A 27,673-nucleotide genomic window follows, 5' to 3' on the forward strand; every position below is an offset into this window, starting at 1 on the left:
AACTTGTGTTCGTGATAAAGTAGGCTCCCCAAAAACACATCGGCAACATTTTTAAACATTCTGTGGCCGTGATTCCATGCGAAAAAAAAAATTTCAAGCAAACTCGTTGTTCAACATTTTTCTATGGTAAAAATCGCCGCACTAACTTTTTGCGTAGTAAACAAACTTCACATGAAAAACATAAAAAAGTTATAAAAATCTAGAAGAAAACATATGACGATTCGATCTCAAACTTAGTGCTTGAATATTTAGAAGAAAATGCATGAAAACAATTAATATAATATGAAGCCAAATTTTTCCATACGAAATCTAGCTTACACTTCTCAGGGCGTAAATAATCACTGTGAATCCGCCTTTAAGCAGTCGAATTAAATTCAAATTTCTACGTCCTCCCAACAAAACGTTGTTGGAGTATTTTTACAGAAAGTATATTATTGTTTTTATAACGGATACCTAATCCCAATTAGGATGGTAAGGATTAGAAAAGTTGTTAGGTTTGTTGTAGGCTCAGGAAACCTGTTGTTTCGACGCGGTCCGATCACTTGGAGATCTAACTTCGTTTGGATCGGTAAGCTTAATAGAAAGTATCTTTTAAGATGAAGGGTTTGTCTTTAATTATTTATAAAAGAGCGCCCGCATGTAGGCCATATTTTTCGAAGCACGTTGATTGTTTCGAAAAACATATCTTGCATACTTTTCGAAGTAAATTAATTTTAGAGAGGCAATAGGGGCTTCTCTGCTTATTTCCATAAACTGATGATAAGTAATTCTTCAATAATGAACAAAATTTTATAAGAACTTTAATAGAATATTAATTTTTTTTTACAAATTGATGACTTGCAGAAAATAAAGAATCCTTTTAAACTTACTACATATATTATTGAAGAATTTCTTTTGTTTTTAAGAGATTTCTAAGGCGAACACATTACCAATTTCGAAACTATAAATCACACTTAAATTATTTAAATTCAATTTTTAAATTAAACTTTGAATGAAATTGTTATTTTAACCTAACTTTATTAACTTGTTTGCTCCGTATTCCTCGAAATAAGTGCTTTCTGTTTTATTTACAAACTTTTCCCCGCAAATAATGTCTGGTCAGCATACTTAACTTCATTTAATAGAAAACAAATATCGCCCCCCTTAATTGGTGAGTGTTTCAAAGAAACATATTTTCCCAACGCTTATTTATGCCATTAAAAGTAACCGCCGGCAAGATTATATGCCTTGGCACTCTCATTAATGCGTTAACACCTGGGTTGATCATAACTTTTGCTTAATTAACTGGGTCAGATTAGCATCTAAATAGCTTTATGCGCACTTGTACCTAAACCTGATTCCATACACAAGCAAAGGCACTGCGCCGCACTATAATTTTCGCCGCAATGTCTGGCACAGTGAAGCATCAAAATTGAAATTACCCAACGACAGCTTAGAATTAAGGCAAACAGGGTTTTCCGTCTGCCAGCCTTTGTGCGCATTAATTTACTTTTTTTGTTTTAGTTGATGAAAATATAGAGAACAACAAAAATATGAAAAAACTGTGACTCAATAACCCACCCTCACTTAATATTATATTTAAATGATAAAGATTCAAAATTTTCATAAAAACTTACTAAAATGTGTCGGATAACAGCTGAAGCAGCAGAATTTACCCCAACTTATGTTTATTAGGATGGGTCCATTTTTGGTTGCTTTACAAATGTTTAATTTTGCCACGCACCTGTTCCTCTATGGCAAGGTGTGTATCGTCATACTGTTTTTGAATTAAAATTTTGAATGTAAAATATTTGAGCTTACACACATGAGTAAATTTTAATAAAAAATTAGGTATTTAAATTAGTATGCCTAAATATCTTGTGCATTATATCACGCATAAGGTGAAAACTTTAATTCGAAGAGGAAGGAACCTCCGCGCCCTTCTTTTGAGTCAATCGACATTCTGGTTAGCATAATTTCATGCTTTACCTCCATTGATTTCTGAAAAAATTTGAAAAAATTATATATCCTGAGAACCATAAATATTGACTTTATAGAAAAACTCTTAAGTCCAAAGTTGGCCACATTGTGTTGCAAAGAAAAAATCTGCTTAAATGAACATAAAAATAGTATTATCTTATATTATTTCTCTCCCAACTCTCAAAAATATTCCTTCTCCTATATAACCCAATGACTAAAATATCGTTAAAAATCACTAAGCACTGGTCAAATTTTTCGAGTTCAACAAGATTAGTTTAGCTTATTTTAAAGGGCCGACGCTAAATAGTGGATCCAAACTTAGGCAACTTAGATGGTAGGTACTCTGTGTTACTTAAAAACGCTATGCATAGATCATAATGACCCATAATGATGAATATAAAAAGTGCTTTGTCTATGTCTCCTCGTTCACTGAGAGATCTCTAAACCTCATATATAAGTTTAACAATGAGGGAGAGAAACCCTGTATGTTCAGTAAACTTGACTAATATGTCATCAATATTATTGCCAAAAGAAAAATACATAGTAGTGAAGTTTCAAACCAACGCAGATGTATAATATAAATTTTACATCTTACCAGTGATATTAAATGTCTACAGAGAAATTTTACTTGAGTTCCAATTCTCTAATCTGTAATAATTCCTTCTCCTTCCCAACTTTTTCACAAAACAGTCGTGTTAGTAAATTGAAGATAAAGTTCTTTAGCAAATATAGCACAGAACCGAACCAATTACGATCTTTGATTAGCCTTTACGAGCAAGTAACTTTACAATAGAAGCAAATCACGCTGGTTCATCGAATCATAGAATTTTCCGTAGAAGAAATTACTTTTTATTCAAAGACGCCATATCAGTTTGTATTGAATTCATGAGTAGTCTAGTTGGGTTGTTTAATATGGTATATTAAGCAACTGTTTCTTCTATTTCGAAGATCTAAGGAGAGCAAAATTCATAGGAATGTTCTCTCGAGCGCATACCATCATTAAGTTTGAAGCGTATTTTTTAAAGAAATACTAATTTTTTAAACCAAAACTTATTGTTAACTTGGTGCGGTGATATACTGTACAAAGTTAGGCATAAGGAGGTGTGTTTCAAGCTGAGGTTTTTGCAACTTCGAAAGCCGCAGCCTCTAATGCACCTGCAGCCAATTCCAAGATCAAAATCTAGGTAGGCAGCCAAGCAGCAATCAAGGCAGTACCCTCATATCGCATATCGGCCAGAAGTGTCTTGGAGAACATGGCAGTGGAAAGTGTAGCCAGAAGCAAGCAACTTCACTTCTACTAGGTGCCAGCTCACAAAGGCGTCGATGGCAATTAAATAATGGGCGTGATTGCCGAAAAATATGTGCGACTAGTACCCGAAAACGTGTTCAACATTGGGAAAGCATTGCCTATACGACGATCCGGACAGAAGCATGGTAAAGAAAACCAAAACAATGGAACAAGACTACTGGGTGCAAAACTGAAAAAGTCATGTGCAAAACGATACTTGGGAAGTACACAAAACTCCTTTTGCCACTTGGAAGAGACTGTGAGTACATGATCGGAATACTAACTGGTCACTGCCTGGTGGCGACACACGCCCGCAGAATGGCTCTGACAGATCGAGTAGACTGCAGGAAATGTCTAGAGCTAGGCACCAGTGAAACAATGGAGCATACAAGTATATTGTGAACCCATCGTGAAGACTAAGCTGTCAGCATCTGTGGTTCTCCCGGCATGATACACTGGAAGAGGTATCGATAGTGAGGCCACAAAATCTGTTAAAATTCGCTTCAAGTGCAGGCAACCTAAAGGATGAATACTGTTCATGGACCTATTAACTGAACTCCATCTGGTGTCGCAAAGTACCAAAACTGGTCTATTTGTGTCTCTTTGGCCTACCAAGCTAACTTAACCTAACCTAATATTAACTTTCAGAACAGGTAAAAGTCACAGATAGTCTAATCTGGCGAATATAGGGCTGCTCGATGATTTTTTTATTTGTTCATTAGCAGATAAGGCAATACATTTGAATCACTTTATACTTAAAGCAGCAACCGAAATGTATTAAGCAACCTAAATGTATTGCAAGAGATTTTTTCAGAGTCTTACAATATGTCTCATACTGGCAGGGTGGTTGTATATGATAAACTTAGGGTGTTAAACTTTGGTGGCTACCTATATAATATCATTGAACAGAGGGTTCGAAAGGCAAATCGATTCTAGTCACTTCAAAATATTCGAGTTTGATTGAGAATGGAAAATAATAAAGGGCCTTAAAACAAAAAAAATAGTTTTCTCACAACTTTATTATTAATAAAATCTTTTGATTAGGTTTCTCTTTAAAAAATTCACATTTCATTCTAAACTATATTCTACTACCTCTTAGGTAGAAGCTTGCTCATATGTATGGATAAAGCTTTAAGAGTATAAATTGTTTAGAAGAATTATACAAATGCAATAATAAATTTTTACTCTATATTTTGATTGACGTGTAATCTAAAATTTCTTAGCAAATTCCTGAATAATAAACATAACAAATTTCAATAAATCAAGCATCCTTCAGCTCTTACGAATAATTGTTGCCAACTACTCAAAAGGTATGCAAAATTGCATGAAAATTTTACTTCAAATGATGCATATATGTATGTACATACATATACTAACAAATTTGCGCTTTTCAGTACTAAAAATGCAAAATAACGAAACATCACTTTTACTAAGTTTACAGTAAAGGAAAAACGGTATAATAGAAATCAGTCATATTGAAACAAATTTTGAGTTTGGTTATAAAATGGATATATATTGGTTACATATTGGTTACGTATTGGTTACGTATTGGTTATGTATTGGTTATATTGGTTATATCTTATAGCGGAAATTTTATGCAGCTATATGTAATATGATGTAGGGAATCGCAAGCAATAAAAAACTCAACTTCGACTTTTTTGATAAAAAGTTGTTTTCCATTTTAGGTGACAATATGTAGATTCAACTAAAAATAAATTGGTATTTCTTAAAACTTGCAAAACTTTTAAGAACTGAGAAAAATACAAACTTTTCTAGCTATTGTTAAATATAAAAATAAAATATATGCTATAGACCACCGATATTATGTTACTTAATTGTCTGTCAATGGAAGAAGGCAGCTCGCTCCGTCTAACAATATTTATTTTCGTTCGACTTCGGTAATTTCAACTTTTTAAAAGAGTTCATTTTTACAACAACCATATTTTTTCTGCAAGAAGTCGCTGGCCTGTAGTTTCCTTACACATATGTGTGTTTGTGTGCAAGTTAGCTACACGTCTGTCTCAACAGACTTTATTAGGTTCCGCCTGTCTTCCTGCCTGCCTGCTTGCCTAGTGAAGCCTAGAATTTTCAATATAACTTTTTCTTTGCTGCAAACTCAAGAGTAAATTGCATAGTCGCACAGACTCAGGCAGTTTTTCGCAACAAAACAACAACAACACATTCTTTTTATGGCAATTACATGCAACAAATTGGAAGCGCTGCGCATAGCCCATAAGCGGAGCGTGCAAACCGGAGCATTGGCCATTTTAGCTTGAAAATAATGCTGTACACACACACACTCAACAGAAATACCTTACATGTGTGCATGCACAAGCTACAGTCATGTGTATATGTGTGTACGAGTTTCATGCTTTTGTCTACGATTTGTTCATATAAAGCCAAGTGCTCTCATATATATTTGCTGAGAATATTTTATTTCGCATCCTTTAAGCGGCAAGTGTGGCAGGCTGCAGCAAGCAGCAAGCTCAGTTGAGTTTGGCACTTAACTTTTCAGCATCGCAATGTATACGGCGCTGTTGCTGTTAGGGCCGCATATTTGGCATGCGGCGGGTAATCCTGTTATGGGTGTAAAAAGTAATCCGATAAATGCACTATAATGCACGAGTATAAAAATATACAAGCATGTACTTACATGTTAGTAACTATATGTGAGGTTTATTATGACAAGTATGTAAGGGTTGGCCAAAAACAACTTTGAAATGGATTTTAGAAGATTGTTAAGTTTTTTTTTTTTGTTTTTCTAACTCCGACTGCAGTTCACTGATCCTACTGGACTGCCGTTAAACATTTCTTCGCATTTCAGCCAAGATTGGTTCTTCATGAGCACCTGTTTGAACTACTCTTCTCTACTTCTTGATTTCGATCACTCATAATAATCTCTTTTTCTCGTTTTCGCTGCCATTACCGCAGAATGAACATACTGTTCCGTTATCGTGACCGTATTTATAGATATATTGTCTGAAGCATCCGTGTCCGGTTGGGAATTGCGTCAGCTAGTAATCAGTCTCGGCGTGTTTTCTCACCACCAATGCTTGCACCTTTGCGTGTTGTTTGTACGTCTACCTTCCTTATCTGCCATGCCCCAGCACAACTTCCTCTCAAATATACTTTTCTGCCTTTCTTCGTTTTCCCAAGCCTCTGCATTTTTCATATGATGGTATGATACCCGCTATAACTCCAGCTGCTTCGTGCCATACAGTGCGGAATCCACAAATAACCCTTATTGCATTTAGTCAGAGATCTTGATTTCTTGACTTATGCCTTGCTCTGCATTGTTGGTATCCATATGGGCGCCGCGGACATTAGCCCAAACTGACCAACTTTAAACAAGAGTGCTCGCTTGCCCTGGATTGGTCCTTCAATAATTAACCATCATCCTCCGCCGTGAACCCCAGCTCTTTATATATAATTTGCACTACCTTTTCTAATGGGAGTCGTAGCACTCCGTCATATAACACCCTCCACAACAGTGGACCTAGAACTGAGCCTTACGATACTGCTCTCGTCACCTTGAGCAGCGGGTATAGTCCGCTCGATTTGCTGGAGAGTAACGCTTGGCGCATCTAAGAAAGCTATAATAATTTTTATTTAATTTTTTTAACTTAAATGGTGTGTGACTCCGCTTTTATTTTTAATGTGGGCTCCTATATGTAGGCAATGAGTTTTATTTGCTGATGCTGTTTTGTAAGTCAATATACATACATAGAACGCATAATTTTTTTTTACCAATCATAAGTATCACATATTTTAATAATCATTGGACACAACTGGAATTAAAAAATATTATTTTTCTTATAGGATGTACTGTTAAAGCTAACAGACTGATATCGAAGTCTCAAATAGGTTTTGAGTTACGGCCATCTATAGTAAAGCCATCTTTAGACGAGTTTTTATCAAAACAGCATTTTTCACATTAGCTAGAGGGATTTCTGCATACAATTAGCAACTAGTTTTCTCTGATCTGATCAAAAATCGAATTTTGTCAAAAAAAAAAATTCAAAAAAAAAAAGAATTTTTATAAAATTTGAAAAATGTCGGCACTTAAAAAAAATTTTAAAAATTCAATAAAAAAATTTATAAAAAATTAAAAGTAAATTGAATTTTATGAAAATAAACAAAAATTATTCATATTAAATTTTTTTTGTCCGTAATAAATTTTTTTTATTACATTTTTAATAAAACTCAGTTTTTTTAAGTACGAACATATGTATTTTAAGTTTTACATTTTTTTCTACCCTTCAGTAGATATTTTTCTTTCTGGATTCACTCACTGCGTAAACCGGAATCACAGGAACTGTGAGAGACTTTTTTAAGAGCTGTCGAAGATCTCGAGATCTTCGAAAAATATTTAATTTTCACAACCAAGTTATTTTATAAGAAAGTGAGTCTCAATCCCACTGAGCATGGAAATGCAGAATCGAAAGCAGCTATAGATAAAGATAAGAACACGTATCTTCACTTGAAAGTAAACGATATTATTGTCGAAAAAAATAATAACAAAAAAATTTGTTCTCGAAATCTTTCAAAAATATGAATATTACAAGTATTCGAACCACCCTGTGTCGCATATTTGCTTTTTGCTCTTTGCCTTAGCTCTGCAACTGTTTTGCTCCAAAATATTATACTACTATATCAAATTGGTTTTACATCAGCCCAGGCGTACAGTAGCCTTGCAGCGACACCACCGCCCCCCTTCTCTTACCAACATTTTGTTCTACTTCAACGCCTACTCCCTTAGAATATTGTGCTTATCCATAGGTACACACCTAAATACATGGATTTAGTTCCTTTTATGCTCACACAAACACACTCACTCACTTGCCAAGGCAGACGCGCTTAGCACTTTTTCGCCTGTTGAGACATTCATAAATTGCCTGCCTCGCTGGAGAGTAGTTGAAGTTGGCAGCATATTACCGCTGCATATACAACCACTGCTATCATCGTGCTTGTTGTTGTTTTGTAGCGCAGTAAGCGCCGCATTTAGAAAATTGCTACTTTCGCAAATTTGCAGACGCTTCGTGTTTTGCCACCGGCATTTGCCGCACGCCAGCGGCGCAGCGCGCTTCCTAACTTTCCTAGTTACACCTCCCATAAGCACCGCCGCCGCCATTTGAACCTAATAGTTTGCTGCTATGCATTTATGCAGCACTTACACACACACACACGTGCGCTCTCTTCCGTTGCGTTTCGTTTCTCACTGTTGTCTCGTCGCTCTGGTGTTGTGAGTTATAATCATGTGGCAACATTGTAGAGCGCCATTTCATTCACCTTGCCGCTTTTCTTAGTCAGCCAAGATGGTGCTGTGGTGACTCAACCACTCAGCCGGCGCGTTCACACCGGCACACCTGTATGGTGCATGTGGCATGCAGCTGCAGCGCTGAGTCGCACAGCGCCCTCTGAGCGTGTGTTGGCATGCGATGACAGCCTGCTCATAGGTTGCAATCTATTGCTCCATATTTTTCTTGGTCTTCAATATTTTCCTTGATTTATGGCGCATTCTTGCGCTCTACTGCCCACTGCCGCGCGCTCGCCCTCAGCCCCTGTTGGGTGGGGGAAATAAAGCAAAACTGTGTTGCCACGAATTTATGCCTTCCGTTGAGTGTCGTATGAAAAATCGGTTTTGCATGTAAATAATTTTCGGTTTTTGGCATTTGGCAACGCCGCATGTCACATACACAAGCACATATCCACACATGCAGCTTGTTGGACTCTTTTATATATATTATGTTGATTTATTTTGAACCGTTATTATTTTGCGCGCATCGCTTTTGTCTGTCGCCCGCCCGCCGCCTCTGTTTCTGAATTTCTGCTGGAGTTGTGCAAAACTTTCGGAGTTTGCGGCGCTTTGGGAGTTTTCCCACACACACACACACATACGATTTCGTTTTTAAACAAGCTTAGCGTGCGCTCAAATCGCTCCAACGATTATGCAACACCGCAATTAATCAAAATATAAAGCAGAAACAGAAACAGAAAAATGTTGAAACGAAATTGCAGAATAAAGTCGCTGAAAGTTCGTAGGTTTGTTTGTGTTATTGTTGCCAAACCATAAATCATGGCATAAATTGCTAAATAGTTTGAATATGATTGTTTTTGGGGCGCGTTGTGTTTTCGTGCTTGCACAGTCGTATTTCTTAAGCTTCCGCTGCGAAGGCGAAATCGTTGTTTACTAGGTCAAAGTGGTCTGGGAGGATACCTAAGCTATGTATGCGTGTAAAACTGTGAATAAATAAGAAAATATTTTGTTTAAGTGGTTTTAAAGAGCCTTCAGTTAATTTTAGCTTGAATATGGTAGCTTGACTCAATGCATTAATCTCAACTATTCACTTTTCACCTTTATGATTTCAATGTTTTATTCAAAGTTTCTGCAAAAGTTATAAATAAAATTTCTAGCGTTTAAAGACTTTGACTAAAGTGATGTCAGCATGAGAAGAAAATGTAATATATTTGTTCGCTTTTGACAATATTAACTACAAAATTTTCGACAAATTTGATTAAAAAATTTTACTTTTTCTTTTTTTAAAGGATATTCTAGTCTAGAAAAAAGTCCTTTTTTCAAAGTTTAACTCTTCAAGAGTGTGTCCATAGGATGGATTTTGAAATTAAAATTATTTTCGGCGTACACCAAACACTAACGATTATTTGATGTGACATTTGGCGCAGATGTCACTGACAATCATGCCAACCTAGAAAAAAATATTTCGCGGAATGAGTTTTCGCGGGAATTTTAAAATAAAACGTCTGACTTTTTTGTGCTCATAGTAAGTATTAGGGTTACAGAAATTTATAGATCCGGTCTCAACATAATTTTTTTAGTCTGTTCTTTATTTGTGTGAGACGGAATCCATATTAAAGGGACTATTATCGGATCTAACTGGCAAGATCTGATGTAATAAAGAAGTAATAAAAACTATACCCCATAAGTAATTTAACATTTTTAATTCAAATTCATTATTAAAATCACTATGAACTTGGTGAGAATTATATTCATTACTAATAACTAAAATCAAGACAGTCATATCTCAAAAGTTTTTGTTTTATATTAGTTAGAGATTTGAAAAGTGAAGAATGAGTGCTATAATATGTTAACAGAGTGCTGTACAAACATATATTAAGTTGTGAAATCACACCTTGAATTCCATCAAAACTTATACACACCCAAAATAAACATCATCGAAAAACCTATGCTTGTCATTCATACTGTATAACAGCAAATATCAACAAATCGCTCAACTTAACAATTTTCAACCCAATATTTACAAATAACTGAAACAGTAATTTATTTGTTGTGCTATCTTTCAATTTCTGACGTCACTTCCATTGTCGTACAAAAATATTTCATGTGATAACGTTTGAGGGGCGTTTGTAGCATTCACCGCCACACGCACACGGTGGCTCATCAGAACCAGTGTTAGACCAACTTACACTGATAAAAGCTTTGTATCAGATATCGAAAACATATGTTTCTACATACATATGTATGCCGCATGTTGACAAACAAAAATTATGCAGAAATAAAAAGATACGGGGATTCCGAAGACGCAAATAATGCCACTCATTGATAGGTTATTTATAGGTTATTTGCTAGCAAAGTACTTAGTGGATATAAATGGCTTTCGTTAGAATATTCGTGGTATTAAAGAGGTGATATGAGGGTTGCTGTGATAAGCACTGACTTGATGTGGGTATTTATAGCTGTGATAGTACGTTAAAAAGGCTTAAGTTGGCATGGGTCAATGGCAGTGGCAAAATTTGAGTAATTGTGATTCATTGGTACGAACATCGGTTTTGAATTGTATCAAACAAAGCTTCAAATTCGGAGTTTGAAATTGTTTTGAAGCAAAGATAAAGATTATGTCAAAATATTTACTAAAAATAGCATAAACCGATTTAAGTTGATTTTATCTTCTTCCACAACTAACTAACGCTCACTTTAAGAATAAAATAATAGTAATCTAGATCTCTAAGAACTTTATTCGATAATTAGAAGCATAGTTATTTTCATCGCTCTGGGGTGTTATAAATTATAGACTATTATCGAACTAATATTTATATAACTTTTCTTTACGCCTATAGACTCTTTGCGACGTACAAGACTTCGTTATTGAGAAATATTTATTTCAGGATCCTAATTTATCGGATCTATTCTATATTTTTATTTTTAATTACACATATTATAAAGTAAAAATTTTCACCAAAGAATAAATTTCTACTTTTACTACTGTGTGCACAAAATAGTAAGAAACACGAGTCGCGAGCAAGTGTTTTAGATTGGTACAAATTATTCAAAGAGGGTCGAGAACGCATTGACAACGAACCACTGCCAGAACGGCCATCAGCTTCAACAGTTGCTCAACACGTCAATAAAATAAAGAAATCGGTCATAAACCGTACTGGCATCGTTGGAATATGGGAAAGATCAGTGTAAACCATTTTGAAAGAAAATTTGGGCCTAAGAAAAGTGAAAGCACGATAGGTTTTTTTCGAAAAACAGCGTCGTATTAACGTCTGAGAAACAATGCTTTCCGACTACGAGAATGTCATGAAAAGTATTCTTTTTGGCGATGAGTCTTAGATCTATACATATGACGGAAACAGATGATCAATTGGACGAATATCGTGGCGAAGCTGGTCAAATAACTAGGTTATGTTGACAATTTTCCTCGATTATCGAGATAGGCGAGCTCCGAATTACTTCCGACCGAAAGCTGGCAACAAATAATACTATTTGAGTGGTATGCGTCGTATGCGTCGTATTTACGTGAGAAAGCCGGGAAGAGGTCGCTGTGAATGAGCAAATCCAAAGTAAAAACGAAGCTCATTGTCTTCTTTGACATCAAAGGCATCGTCCAGCATGAATTTGTTCCTTCTGGACAAACTGTCAATGCAAAGTTTTACGTGGAAGTCCTCAAGAGACTAAAACGACTTTGACATTGTAATCGCCGATAACGCATCAGTTTAACATACAACTGATCAAAATCAAGTATTTTTTTTGGAAAACTTTTTTATTTGACACGATATCTTTACGAAATCTAGCGTGGCTTATTTTTCAAGATAACGGTACAAACTCTGAATATTATGTTCAGGTCGGACCAATATTATTTCTATTACTTGTAAGTTCTTCTATGAAATTTGATCTTAGGAAGAGTACTTTATTGGTAGATACAAGTTCTCTTTCAATAGCATTTTCAAAAAGTAAATGCCAGTGTGATAATAAACATATTCCCCATTAAATTTGAAGTGCCTGTGATTCTTCTTTAAAAACGTAAGGAAGCTCGAAATGGATTATCCTTCATTTTCGGTGTTTCTTGCTTTTATGTTGGTGTTGTAACTCTAGAAAACATTCCTGAAGTAATTTCGAGGAATGGTGCCGAGTTGTCAGTACTTTGCGGGATAAAAATCCGGGGCCGTTGCAATTACTTGAACCCAACTGTCATGGGAACGCCTTTTTGATATTTTCTTACATACATATATGTACATAAAATACATATATTTGACAACTCTTTAAATACCAACTTTGTGGCACATAAATATTTTGCACAAATACGAACACTTTTCCATACAAATTGTTGAACATTAACCGTATTTACTTAAACCTTGCCACATCGAGGAGAGCAAATAAGAAAAACATTAAAGTAAATCCCACAAATTTGTAATCATAAAATAAGTGACAGCAGTCATGTCACAACAAGAATACAACAAATCATACAGAAATCAATATTGAGACCAAACAAATTATTAGCAGCAATGAAATTTGATGTTTGGCATTTGCCGAAAAATATCAACCCCGTAAAGCGCATTGACTGCGCTAAAAAATGGTGATGTTGTAACGCATTGCTAACATAACTGTTTATGTATTTAAGTGCTCAAGCAAACATATACTGTATGTCACTAATGTGTGCGGGTGTGCCTGCGTGCACATTACTGGCAATAATAAATTGTGGCTCAACGTACGAGTAACTCCCATCAAAGTTTATCGCCTTGATTTGTCAAAATCAAGCATAACATAAAAATTGATTTCGGTAATCAAGCCGGATCGCAGCGCCACCGCCCACAGAGCGCGGCATGCCCGTGGCAATGCTTAATAAATGGCTGAAAGTACTAGATGCGTAGCGATGTGAGGGAACGAAATAAAAATTTACATCAGAAACATTTCACAGCAATAATGGTTAAAATAGCACACACACATATTCATGTGTGTGCATGTGCTAAGGTTTAAAGTAAAGTAGCTCTTCTGCTTTGTGCTGCTGTTTCGAAATATGCGCAATGAGAATTATGAGCACGTATATCCACAATATACCCACAACTATACCATAAATAGTTAGCACGCCTCCCTGCTCCCTGTAGACTAAAATCTGCTCATATTTGTGTGCGCTGAGCAGCTGGGCGCTGCATAGCTTCCTCCGCGAGTATGTTAATCAGGCTGGCGGGCGAACGGATTGCATGCCAATTAAGTCAGCATAGAAAACACATTTGCTTAATGGCGGCACTGAATTGGGTCACGCCACCGCAGCACGGGAACACGCAGATACGGGATGGAATGGTTAATTATAAAAAATGATTGGATTAAAATACTGCCTAAAGCCACAGCAAGCCAAGAACCACTAATAAACATAAAAGCAAACAAACATACACATACATATACACACACTTACATGCATATATAACCACATACACACGCATATATCTTCTCCAAGCATAGCTCCAACACATTCTTCTTCAATTCTCCTCAAAAAACACTCATCGCCCTGAGCAGTTTACGTATTCAAAGTGAGTCACGCTTTGCAGCGCCAACGAAATCTTGAAAAGCTCCAAACTAGCGTTATAGATAACTCCCAGTTTGGAAAGTAAATAATTAAAGTTTTGTTAAGTGTCACTTTGTATGTAAGCCGTGTTGTGCATAAATTAAAAAAAAATCCGAAAAAACTAACCAATTTTTACGACCAAAACACGACAAACGGCATATTTGATACCAAAAGCAACAACACAAGTACGCAGGGCGCAACAACATAACAAGCAACAAGAAAGGTGAACGCACTCACAGCACACACACACGCACGTATACAGCCAGTGCCGGTTTAAACAAGGTGCTAAGCTCAACCTAAGCCCACGGCTGCAATAATAAATGTGTAAATAACAGTTAATGTAATAAAATCTTCTTGAATTAAAGTGTATGCGATAGCTGGCCATGTGCCGCTTACAGCTGTATACGTATTTATATGTATGTGTATATATAGAATCTGCCTTTCACAATTCCGAAATACTAAAACACATATTTACATAAAAAAATACACGATTTCATAAAAAGTATTCAAATTTTGTGGCCAGCGTGTGGCAAATGAATTTCTGGTGTGTGATAAAATTATGGGTGGAAGAACTTTTTTCGATAGTGATGGCTTTCGAAAGATCACTGCATGTTAATGATGGTTCTTATGATTACATACAGTTGAAAACTTTTGAAATTTTTGAAACATTCACAAAATTATATGAAGACACTTGATTTGACTTTTTTGCTAAAAATCTTCGTCAGTCTATTTAGTACTGCTTCATGCACTCTGAAATTCGGTAAAATCAGTTAACAACCAAGCCTACTCTCCGCATAAAAGTTAATAATTGCGACACAAGCATTAAAGTTGGATAGTGAATACCTAGATGATAGGGAAGGGCTTTATGGAAGGCCAGTGTATAATTTGTACAGTGAGAGTGGCACCATATACCTTTAGGTAAAATAATTTATACATATATCGGGTATTACTTTACCAATTTCAACCAAATGGTGTGTGAGGTTATCCAAACATTCCTATCATACAAATGAAACATCAAAAAAAGTTATCAGAAAAAAATTTTTACAAATAGAGTTCTCCAGGTATTTCATTTAACGCGCAAAAATTGTCGAAATCAGGCTATAACTATAACTTCTCAGCGGCCCAAATACCTAAAATGTGAATACCAGTGCATATGGCTAATTTTTTACAGAAAATATTGGTCAAAATTTTGATTCTGTGAGAATATATTTAGACTGACAACTTGAGCTTGTGCTGGAATTTGATATAATCGGCGTAATTCTTCTCTTAGTAGCATATATGTACCTAATATAAGTGATTTCGAACTTCCGGTTGACTTAAAACCGTGTAAAACCCGTTTAAGAAATCTTAATACAATTCATAAATAATTTCTTTCTAATAACAGTATATCCTCTTGCCTAAAATGTATAAAATCAGGCAATACTGCCCCTAGTTTAATATAAAGTTTTGCCAACACTTGAAGTCTTTTCACCTGCTTTGATGCTTGCAAGTTGCAGGAGTATAAAATGTTCCCTTACACCCGATCTAAGCCCTTCCTTACTTGTCATTAATCTACATACTTATTTCCTTATATCGATTGTTTTTATCTTGACTCAAACGAGAAAACGATTTTCTTTCGCAACGATCAAATAAGAAACTTTTAAGAATATTTTAGTTTTTTCCATATAAAAAGTGTTAAGTCGGATTTTGGAGTTCCGAATTTAGAACTTTAACTTTCGGGACTTAAGTTTCTTGTAGTGTTAAATTAATTATTTATATTCTTAATTTTATTTAATGCCTCGAATAAGATGATGGTGCATGTTCAGTTTAGTTTTAGGTGTTGTATTCGTCATATAGGACGTCAACGCGTTTTGAGAACTTTAAGAGCGACTTAATGACTACGTTTGATACTTCGTCTAGCTTCTTGAACTCCGAAGCTCATAGCTACTTAAGACGAGTTCTAGATAATGCTGGACAAAGGCATAGGTAGTGTTCCAGCGTCTATCTTGTCAACTTCTGTGCACTTTCTACATGTTTCGTCAACATTTATGCCCGTCCGGCTCGCATGTGAAATCAGTAGGTTTTGACCTGTCAAGAGCCCAACAGCCGGCCGGCAGTCTTTTCGGGACCGTCTGAGTACGAAGCAAGCGAATTTTCCTAAGAGTCTCTGGCACATGCTCTTGGCGATCCTACATATACTTAATGCATTCCATCATGCCCTGACCCGCCTGTCAGCCCGTTAGTAAATTTCGTCGTATATCGTTCTTAGTGATTTTCGTATTTCCTGTACTTGTTCGGTAGCCAGACGTATGCCACTCTTAGCAATCTCATCAGCAGTTTCCTTTCCCGGAACTCGTTTGAAGCCGCTTTCCGGCAGTCGCTACATCTTCCGCTTCCCAGCTTCAAAGGACATTTTCTGACGTAATGCGATGTGCGGTTATTGCCTTAATTTCTGCCGGGCTGTCGACGTATGTATATATTAATCATTTTTATGTTGTTTCCTGCGTTGTTAGCTATCTCGGCCGCTTTTCCAACTACAAAGACTTCCGCCTGAAAGATATTGCAGTATTGTGTCTGTATCTGTATCCATCTGTATAGATATTGTAAGTTCCACAGGTGTATCACAGGCTTCTGCGCCTCTTTTAATGTGACTTGGAATCTTCTCTTCCATATAAATCGTGTGGGTATGTGGTCCAATTTGTCACCCCTCCCTCCGCTTATTGAGTTATGCCCGAAGGTTCTTTTAGAAAATTCACCTAATGCAGACAATCTTGCAGTTTATTTTGCCACAGAGCTTGTCACTGTAATGTCGATTGGTGGTATGTTGAGCAACCTTAGAAATGTGCTGCCGTTTGAGTGGTTCTTAGCGCTGCCGTTATGCAGAAAATAGCGAATCCCTGTACCCATTCCATTGGTTACCTGTATAAAATGTTTTTCATAGCGGTCCAATCTAAAGTAAGATTGGCTTGACTACTTTTGTGTAACACCAATGCATGAGATCAGGTGATAGGATAAGTGGATCTTAGCATTTTCTTACCTGCAAATAGTGCACCACTGACAGTTTTCACTCTCTCCACCACATTGAGTTTCCACATCCGCGGGATTTTCCATGGCGGGATTTTGTACCTCCTATCCCTCTTATCGGTATTTACCTCTAGGTTGTTAACTAGGTAAAGTTACCCAGAACTTCACAAACGATGGTTGTTAACCAGATATTAAGAGCATTGTCCTAACTGTTTAAGCTCTAACACTAACTCATAGTATGTATTAATAGAACAGAAGAGAGCATCGAAACAACAAATTTAAGTAGTCAATTAAAGGATTTCGAGTATAGAAATCATAAGCAATGCTTCTTCATATTGATCTTACTACATTTTGCGCCCAAATGTAGTGAACTTTTTTGGCTAATGTTTTTTTTATTCTCTACTTCTTTCTAAGCCAAATTAAAAATATAATGGAAATGGATATAAATCAAAAAAATTGTGCAAGATGAAAATAAAAAAACCAAAAACTTGATTATTTTAAATTCGTCACACAAATTTTTAAGTTATGTTGAGAAAGTCTAAAAACCAAAGTTATAAATCACAGGTAATGACCTGCAACATTGCCATATCACTTTTTTCTATAGGACTCATAGCTCTCAACCACGCCTATCCCCATCTTTTTTACCGACCTCAGATCACCTGAAAATTACTTTTCTTTGAATGTTAGTTTATTCTTCGTTTCAAATGGGTTTCATACCACTTTACTTTTTTCTTTCCGAAAATTATCTTCTTCTTCTTTATTGGCGGAGACACCGCCTAGCGGTTTACGGTTGCAGGAGAAACGACACAAAAATTATCTATCTTGGTCTATTGAGACAATTTTTTGTGAAAAAATACCATTTCTTGTTCATAGGTTTTCGATAGATGTCTCATATGTTTTATATTTTGTTTAAACGAATTTTCAACAATTATTTCGATAACACATTTATTCTAAAAAGTCAAATTTTAACCTTTTCTCCAACTTTGTTCTACAAAAGTTTACTAAAATGTTTCAATGCAACACCCCGCAGTCATAGCACACCAGTGAGTAGCGAAGCGAACACGAGCCGCATTAGCATAAAACACGACCTGCAACAACAATTACTGTTTGTTTACCAAAAACAATGCCAGCAAGCGTAACGGAACGCACTAACGAGGCATTGTAGGTAATATGTATACAAAATAACTAACCAACTGGCCAATCGAACAAACAAACACTAACAACAAAAGCTGTTGCTCGCTTCATGTTATTTGTATTTATTTTTTTTCATGCGTTGCACGCTGACTTTGCAACAGCAAATGCATTTTGCCAGCATAATTTTTCATAATGCCCCGACACATAATTCAATGCGATAACTCTGCGGCCTTATGCACAATGTAACGGAATTAGCTGACTAACAGCCGCAAAGCGCAGTTGCAGCTTAACACTTGTGAATAACCAACATATGGAGGCATAGTTTATGCGCAAACACTTCCAGCGGCATTTGTTAATGTCTACTTAATCATATGGACGTATATACATATATAGTATATGCATATGTATGTATATGTATATATTGACATACAAACTCTTGTGTATGTGCAACTTCTATGCGCCAGCCACATTTGGCATTAGACGTAATCGAGCAACAGGTTTATTGCTTATACCCGCAAGTATAGACACACACACACACATACACATGTGGGCACATAGAGCGCAGCTTACAACATTACAGTTACAACTTGTTTGTACATATGTCTGTACGCGCAAATGTATGTAGTGTGTATTTGCGGAGGTGAAACCGTTACAGAGCCGTCTCTGCCAGCTGCCGTTGGAGAACTGAAGAAAAGCAATTTGTGTCATAATGAGATTTATCATGTGCTGAGTCGCACAAATCTTGAGATTTTGTAACACATTGGCAAACATGCTTGCTCACATGCACACACACGCACACATCGTTGCCGTTCGCTCACCTCGTGTGCAAGTGTGTGTGTTAAAGCGATTTGCAGCGCTCAAAAGCTTGTGAATTGCTTGCGAGCTCATGAAAAAAGCCAAGCAACGTGTAAATCACAACTTAAGCTATTGAAATATTTATGGCTGATATTAATGATTCTATAAGGCAAGCGTTGCTGCTGTAATGGCGTCTGGTAAGCCTTTTGCGGCTGTCATTTTTCCAGCAAAGGTGATGTACGAAATTGTAAGCGCTTATTTGTTGTTGTACTCTTCGTTGAAATCCATTAATTTTATTGTAATTGTTATTAATTTATAATAGTGTCGCCATAGGGAGGATTATTGCAATATTTATTACCAACAATATTGTTTATTATTATTTTTTGGAAATTTGGAATTTGTACATAATGACCTCGATTTAATTCTAAGAGAATGCTCGAAAATGTGTGACTTTCGCAGTAAACTACATATAATGGAAATGCATTGAAATCTTCTTCTCACACTATCAAGATACTTTCCTTATATATGTATGTGCTTATCTCAGACTCTTCTATAATTCTAAAAAGTAATATTTAACAAGTAAGGAAGGGCTAAGTTCGGGTGTCACCGAACATTTTATACTCTCGCATGATAAAGTGATAATCGAGATTCATTATCCGGCATCAGATGGAATTCAAAATAGCGTTATATTAGAAGAAGGCGTGGCTGTGAACCGATTTCGTACATATTTCGTACATGTTATCAGGGTGTTAAGAATATATTATATTCCGAATTTCATTGAAATCGGTAGAGTAGTTCCTGAGATATGGTTTTTGGTCCATAAGTGGGCGACGCCACGCCCATTTTCATTTAAAAAAAAAAGCCTGGATGCAGCTTCCTTCTGCCATTTCTTCCATAAAATTTAGTGTTTCTGACGTTTTTTGTTAGTCGGTTAACGCACTTTTAGTGATTTTCAACATTACCTTTGTATGGGAGGTGGGCGTGGTTATTATCCGATTTCTTCCATTTTTGAACTATATATGGAAATGCCCGAAGAAAACGACTCTGTAGAGTTTGGTTGACACAGCTATAGTAGTTCGATATTCGTACGAAGCTCATCAGTTGGCGCTGGCTTTTTGGCATTGACAATAGACTTAACGTAGCTCCATAGGAAATGGTCTAACAGTGTCAAATCGCACGACCGAGGCGGCCAGTTAACTGGGCCATTTCTGGAGATAACACGTTAACCAAACTTCGTTTTCAATAAATCGATTGTGACATCCGCTGTATGGCTTATGATGCCGTCCTGTTGAGACCACGTATTATCCAAGTCCACATCATTGCATTCGGTTCAAAAATATTCGGTAATCATTGGGCTCACCACGGAAGACCGTAATTTTTCGGGATGTAATGGTGACTCATGGAGTGCGTGTGAATTGCTGTCTGACCAATAATGCATATTTTGCTTATTGTCGCAGCCATTCAACCGGAATTCATCCCCGAAAATGATTTTCCAGATAATTTTCAAGTTGTTGCTCAGCCCAAATCACGAACATTCGACGATTCTGGTGATCAAGCGGCTTCAGTTCTTACGTCAATTGAATCTTGAACCAAGATCTTTTCGCCACAATGAAGTCACAGCGCTGCCCAACACTGGTAAACGACGTGTGAGAGACTGATTTGTATCTTCCTCAATTGATGCGATCGCAGCAACAATATTCTCGACACTAAGGGTACTTCTTTGTATCACTGGCACGGAAACATTTTAATTACTGTGCCTGCGGATTAAAATTTTTCCAAGACGCTCAATGGTGTATGTGACAGGATGATTATGACGATCATACATTGAACGTAGCGCTTTAAAAGTTGGACCACTGACTCCGAATTTCTGTGGTAAATTTTAATAATTTTAACCGGTTGCTGGATCGCATATCATTTCATGATTAAAAGGCAAACTTTACTGAAGAGAAATGTTAAAAGAGCGGGAAAATATGGCGTCGTTTGCCATCCCTATCGGTCTACTTTTGCAGCGTCTCTATTGAATCAAATTTTTAACGTAGATATAATACATAAAAAATCCATAGGCGCTTGTCTTGGATTATTTTAAAGCAATAACTAATCGAAAATAAAATTAATTTATAGGTATTAACCTAGAGAAAAAAGAATCATTAAAAAACGTTGTCTACATTTGGGATGCTAGTAAAACATTATCCAAGTTTCACACCTAACACTCACAAAGGTATATTTAAGCCAATCAAGCGGCTAAGATTTAGGAAAGGACAGTCGACAAAACCAGATCGCAAAGCATTCCTTTGTTTTCGCAAAATATACTACAAAACAGTAACAGAAAATTTTCACTCCAAATATCAATATATTTCTGGACCGAAAGACTAGTGAAACTGTTAATATACAAGTATTTAAGAATGAACTGTCTACCGATGTTTATTAAAATCAGAATGTTTTGGCAACGATATTTCAATGTGTAAACGAAGTAATTTCTTTCTTGACAACAGTGAGGTTCTATTTTGTTATTATAATGTCTTAAATAATAAAATAAACTTTATCCACATGTTAATGTCTTAAGTCCTCAACTTATTGCAAGTAATAGTTTTGTAGATACAGCATTGAAGAGTTGCGTGGTCGAGGTCTTGAAACTGTGTTTTCAAAGTCGGTTATCAAGATTGCTCGCTAACTACTTAATCGTTAATTTTTAGGGTATTAAACGATAGATTTTTTTGTTCAATTACAACTATTTAAAAACAAAAAAGTCAAGAAATTTTCATCAGAAGTTCATTTTTTTTTATAAAAATCTCTAAATACCTCTAAAATATCTCTTTTCCGAAGGACCACCAAAAATGACGTCACAAATCCCTTCGTAATATGTATCTTTTGAATAATAAAAGGTTTGAACGTAATATTTAATTTTTTTACTGGAAAAAACAAAAATTAATAAAATTAGACCGTGTTTGTCCAACAAAACCCATGTAACCCCGTAATGCGAAAAGGGAAGTCAAAAACCTTACCAACTTTGCTCAAAATAGTTTGAGGAACAGCACTATACTTTCCTCCACCATAATCTCTCATATGTGAAAAATTATTTTTTATAAATAAGTGGCAAAAACAACAACAACATATTAGGCCCGATTTCTACGGCTTTAATGTATTCTCTTTAAGAATATTAAAAAAATTATCTGTTCTTTCTCTGTTTAATGTTAAAAGCAAATTTAAGCCAAACTCAAGTTCAAGGAACTACAATCAAAACATTATGAAGCTTAAGAAACAAAAAAGTTAAATGAAAATAAAATCTTAAAAGGCAGATTAGTAAACTAATCCTAGCCTAAGAGCATAATCTATTTATTTTTTTAACTTAATTGTATAGAGTTTAAATCGACTCTATTACACGCTTACAACAAGCAATCTCGTTTTACAAAAAACTCAATAAATTCCACGAGCTTCAAACGAATAAGACTTTTCATTCACTCTTTCAAATGTAAAATGAAAAAAATATACTTAAAGATTCAGTATATATTCCTAAACGAATGCAAATTAGCAGGTTTAGTTGGGAAAACCAATCGCGTATAAGTAAACATATATGCGGCTAAAGTTAATAACAAAACGCTAAGAGATAAATCGCAGACTAAGCGGGGACAAAGCGCGTCTCTTTGTAGAACCGAAAATAAAAAATAAAAATAATAAAAAATAACAGACAAATTATGTTTACTACTCATTCTTCTTGGTGAATCGTTAAACCAGTAACAATGTAGAGATATTTCACAAAACAAATTTGGAAAAATTAACATAGTATCAACGAGTATGTACATACATATATATGCCCTAAAATCACACACCTAGAAAAACCGGTTATTTCGGCTGCCAAACTATTGACCGCATATTTATTACTTATTTGTTGTTTTTTTTTGTCGGATTTAGGGTGAATCACTTGGCGATTAAGTGACACAAAAACTTACAAAATTCTTGTTCTTTGGTAAATTACCAGCTTATCTTAATCGGATTTATTCAACTGTTTTTATTTGGAGGAATACATAAAATGCTCTCATTTCGAAGATTAATAAAATTTACAAAGATAAATAAGAAATTCGAAGCTTAAGAAAATTTTAGAAATATGATATACATAATAAAAGAATTTAGTTTCGAGAAAATTAGAAATTTTACATCAGAATTGCAAGCTACAGTGCAACATTGCTTTCTTTTACTTACATAGAAGTTCCTTTAGTATTTTTTCTTATCGCACGAAAAAGAAAAATGGTCCATTACCGGTAATTACTTTTAACGATTCAAAAATAAATCCTAAACGTACCTTTTTTTTTGTTTGATTTTTGAAAATTTTAGCGAATTTTTAACTTTTTCTCAGCCTTAATACAAGATTAACAAAATCTTTTTCTTTTTCTTTTTTTGGATTTTTAAAACATCTATCCTAAATGTAGGCAACATACTATTGTAGCGTGTTTAGCTATATAAAGCTCAATGCGCTTGAGTTCTATTTAGAGAGCAACATTAGCATACTTTTTGGCTGAATATTTCCAAAATGGTTACTAATTTTATGCTTTCGAAAATATCGTACGTAACAATCAATAAATAGACCTCGTAATATATTTACAATAAATTTTTAAAGTGTTTTTTTACCAACAACTGTGGTGATTTCCTTCCCGAACTGTAAGTTATTTGTTATCCGTTATCCACCGTGAGCAAGTTTTGAAGTTTAAAGTATTTGAAGTCATTTTCGAAGATATACAGATGATACTAATGCGCAGGCATACGTAGAGCTAACACTTTGTCGCATCTCTATCTTGGATGACATTAAAATTTTCTCGTACAAAAGCCTATTGAGACCAGTGATGCCTTAAATGAAGAAACGTATAGTGTATTTTCTTCTCAAAACTTTATTCTCGAATATTAGTGTTTCTGATTTTTTAATATTGAACAGGTTTTCGGTGTTGGGTGACTGATAGTTATATGCTTTAAGAAGTAGCGTTGGTAAGTAAGGTATATTCTACAGTTTTTTGGTATTAGTTGTACAGATTGACACTTGCACTATGACTTCTGCTCTAGTGCCTTCTCCGATAACTACACTTTTTTTAATGCACTCAAATCAAAGAGACTTTATAAAGCTCCTTTGTTAAAGATTGTAATGTCTTCTTTCGTCGGGTTTGATTGCCCGATAGTCTGACTTCTTCCTCTTGTGATTCCAGAAGTGTGAGCTCTGTTGTCTTTTTGGAATAGAACCCTAATATGTGCAGAAAACACCGCAACCTGCATTGACCTACATAAAATCCCACAGCGCCTTATTTGTTTTCTAGGTAGGTGGAATAGTTGTTTGAATCGTTTTGTATCGAACTTTTACAGAAATAGCCTCGCCTCTCGAAGTGCAGGCACTTGTTGCCTATGATATTTTTTGCTGAGCCTTTCCTTTTTCCATAGCTCATCTCGTAAAGTGCTGGGGTCTATAGCGAAAAACTGTTCCGGCCCTATTTGTTCCTATATTTGTCTGCAGATCGGCTATCTCGTTTTCGTTGATGCCTGTGTGTTTAGAGATCCATGCTGGTAGGATGTTGTTTCAGTGGCAACTCTGTTAAGCATTTTTATGTCCTTTAGTATCATTTCTGATTTGATTTCAACGGACGAGATTGCCTGCAGTTCCGCTTGAGTAGCACTGAGAATGACAACTCGTTACCCATGATAGTTCTTCTTTGTAATAAGCACTGCAGATCTGCTAATGGCATAGATCTTAGCTTGAAAAATGCTTGCTAACCTTTCCATGGATACTGGTACATGGTCAGACTCTACCAGCCCCAATGCCATCTGCCGCTTTGTGATAGCTTTGGGACAAATCCCTCACTTTAAACTGAGCTCGTAGTGTGGTGAATAACGATGTAGCCGTATCGTATTAATGCTAAAACAAAAGAATTGTGTTCCACTTACATAAACTTCAATATTAAAAGATTTTTTGCTAAATTTATTCGGCGAACTGCTTTCTGATCAGATATGATTTTTAACAAAAAAAAAATTTTTTAAGTAACCGGGCGTGTTCTTAAAAGGTATTAGAATTCTGAGAAATATATTAAAATTAAAGAAGAAGCGAATACGGCAAACTATTTCTGAGTAAAGGCGATATGTGAAAGTGAGAGGTCAGGTTAATGGTGTGTACTATATACGCCTCCCTAACTCTATTATTTTTATCCATGTCTAAAAATAATTACACTTTAAAATAAATATGCTCACAACTGCGTTAAACATATTTACACTTTATGGGTTATTTTTTGCTCATTAGCTCAAAGGCTTATGTTGTCTAAATAGCGTAGTAAATGCCTATCTATATGGGATATCTGGTGATATATGGCGTGTAAATTTGCTAATTCGTCTGTGCTTCTTACATACGTTTAAACTCATATTTATCTACACATATGTACATGTGTACATGCACATGCTTATAATCACCGTGCCACCAACCGGCGCAGTCATTTTTCAAGCGTAACAAATTCGGCGAGTTTCACACCATTAAAGCGGCCTATCTGCGAATTTCGCGTGTAAATTTTCTTTTTTCTAAGTCGAAAGTTCAACAACGTTCCTTGACTCTGCGAACTGTGAAATGAAACCACTTAAGCGAAGGTATATAGATACCTAAACATAATTGCGCAAATAATATTAGCAGAGATAGTTGGTGGCAGCCAAATGAGCCGAACCGGTGGCACAGGTGTTGCCAAGTGTTTTGAAGTGGCAGTAAGTTGGCGGTTTGACGAAATAGTGATGAAATATGCAAAGGTCTTGAAGCATAGACAAAGCAAATACTGTGAAATCAAGCAGTGCGAAAAATCTGTGTACCGTTAGTCACTTAGCCCAACCGCCATATGCCTAAAATGAACATGCTGTACACACTTGGTGGCATTCATTAGCGGCGCGCTGCGCAGCTCGGGCACAATGGTGCGAAAAATTTACAGGAAAATCAGCGCCTAGGCCTCCACTGAGGCTGAGTGTAGTGAGCATTTAGCATGAAGCAGACAGCGCTGACATTTGCACCAGCTTACGCCGAAGAAAACTTTCCGCAATACTCCAACGCACTCCACACAGACATCTTACAAACACACCAACAAATTGCCAGCAGGCTCATGACATAGCTGTCCCAGGCCACCGGCGGAAGTCTCTTCTGCCCGCCGTAAGCCTCTCCTGCCTGCCATAAGCGGCTTACTAAGCTGGGAAGTTCGCACAGCCGCCTAACTACGTGCAGTCGCTGCTAGCCACCTGTGTGTGTGTGTGAGTGGGCGTGCAGAAGTCGGTCGCAAGTGCGAAAGTTTTGCTTGAGCCGCGTGTTTTGACGCACATTTTCTTAAGATTTACGTAATGGAAAGTTGGTCGCGTCCAACAAATGGCAGCTGTGTGCGCTTCGCTCGTTTTGTACTTTGTGTGTGTGTATGTGTGTGCAGTTGCGAGTCGAAAGTAATCATAAGAATTATAAATACATAAGTTTTGATTATAATTGGTAGTTAGGTGAGTGCGGCATCTAACTGTTGGCCGGCGTCTAGTGATCTTTGTTAGCTAAAAGAAGTCACCGCAGAGTCGAAGCTTTCGTAGAATGCCGCGTTGCGCTTGGAAAAAGATTATTAGTGAATTTTAATTAAAAAACTTTTTAAATTACAACTTGCGCGCAGAAGAATTAAATTCATAATCATTACTCATTTTTATCTGTGTGAAACTATTTTATGTTTTGATATTTTAGCCGAATTTCATGCAGTTTCCTTGATTGCAATGATAACAAAATTACTGAATGACAGTAAAAGGACTTTCAGCATTTTTTTCTGGTTGTAATTAAATAAAGAAATGCCTTAAGAAAAGTAGCGTTTATTATTTAAGTCAGAGTGAAATTTATTTTATTTCAACACTCTAATAAAATAGTGAAAGCTCTTTTCCGTTGCAACTTTTAAATAGTTTGATTTTAGTAAAATTCCGTTACATCAATCTTATTGGTTGTGTCAAATAGTTTGCAAAATTGAAAGCTTAGTAAAAGCTCTTTTGCCTTGGAGCTTTTACATATATTTTTAATATCTTTTCAGAAAATATTTATTATTTTAAACGTTCAGAACCTACGTTTGATATAATAATTTTATTAATCTTAAAAGAAAAAAATGTTCGTGATTTTGCTCAAAGTAGTTACAATAGTTCTTATTCGAAATTTTGAATTTTGTTAGCTCATAAATTTCTAAAAATACGCAATAAATAAGCAATGATACATATAACAAATATAAAAATATAAAACATGTTTAAATAGTGAAAGCTCAGTGAAGGCTTTTTTCGCTGCAGCTTTTGTATGGTTTGATTTTAGAAAATCCATGAAAAGTTTTTTTCTCTGAAGCTTTCGTATATACATATATATTTATTTTTTCAAAATTATGAAAAAAACATAAAATATTCGGGATTTTACTAACGGCAGAGAAAAAATTTTAGATTTTTATTGCTTATGTTTTGTGTAAAAATAGCCAGTATCATAGAAATAATGTAAAGCATTTGTGAATAGTGGAAGCTTTTTACTTAAAATTTATGAAAGGAAATTTATTTTTTTTTGATCATTTTGGATTTTCATAGTTTATGCTTTGCTTAAAATTTGGTAATATTGCAAAATTGAAGCCTTACACATAAAAATTTCTCAAAATATTTGCTTAGTGAAAGCTCCAAGCTT

At 35.7% G+C, this 27,673-nt stretch overlaps 1 protein-coding gene across 1 annotated transcript in view; it reads left to right on the forward strand.

The window, feature by feature from the left end:
* The window catches only part of LOC120778527 (protein toll), a 306,345-nt gene that overhangs the window by 33,710 nt on the left and 244,962 nt on the right, over positions 1–27,673 (forward strand). The window lies entirely within an intron of this gene.

The sequence above is a fragment of the Bactrocera tryoni genome, chromosome 1 (genome assembly GCF_016617805.1).
Source record: "Bactrocera tryoni isolate S06 chromosome 1, CSIRO_BtryS06_freeze2, whole genome shotgun sequence".
In the NCBI taxonomy this organism is placed as follows: Eukaryota; Metazoa; Arthropoda; class Insecta; order Diptera; family Tephritidae; genus Bactrocera; species Bactrocera tryoni.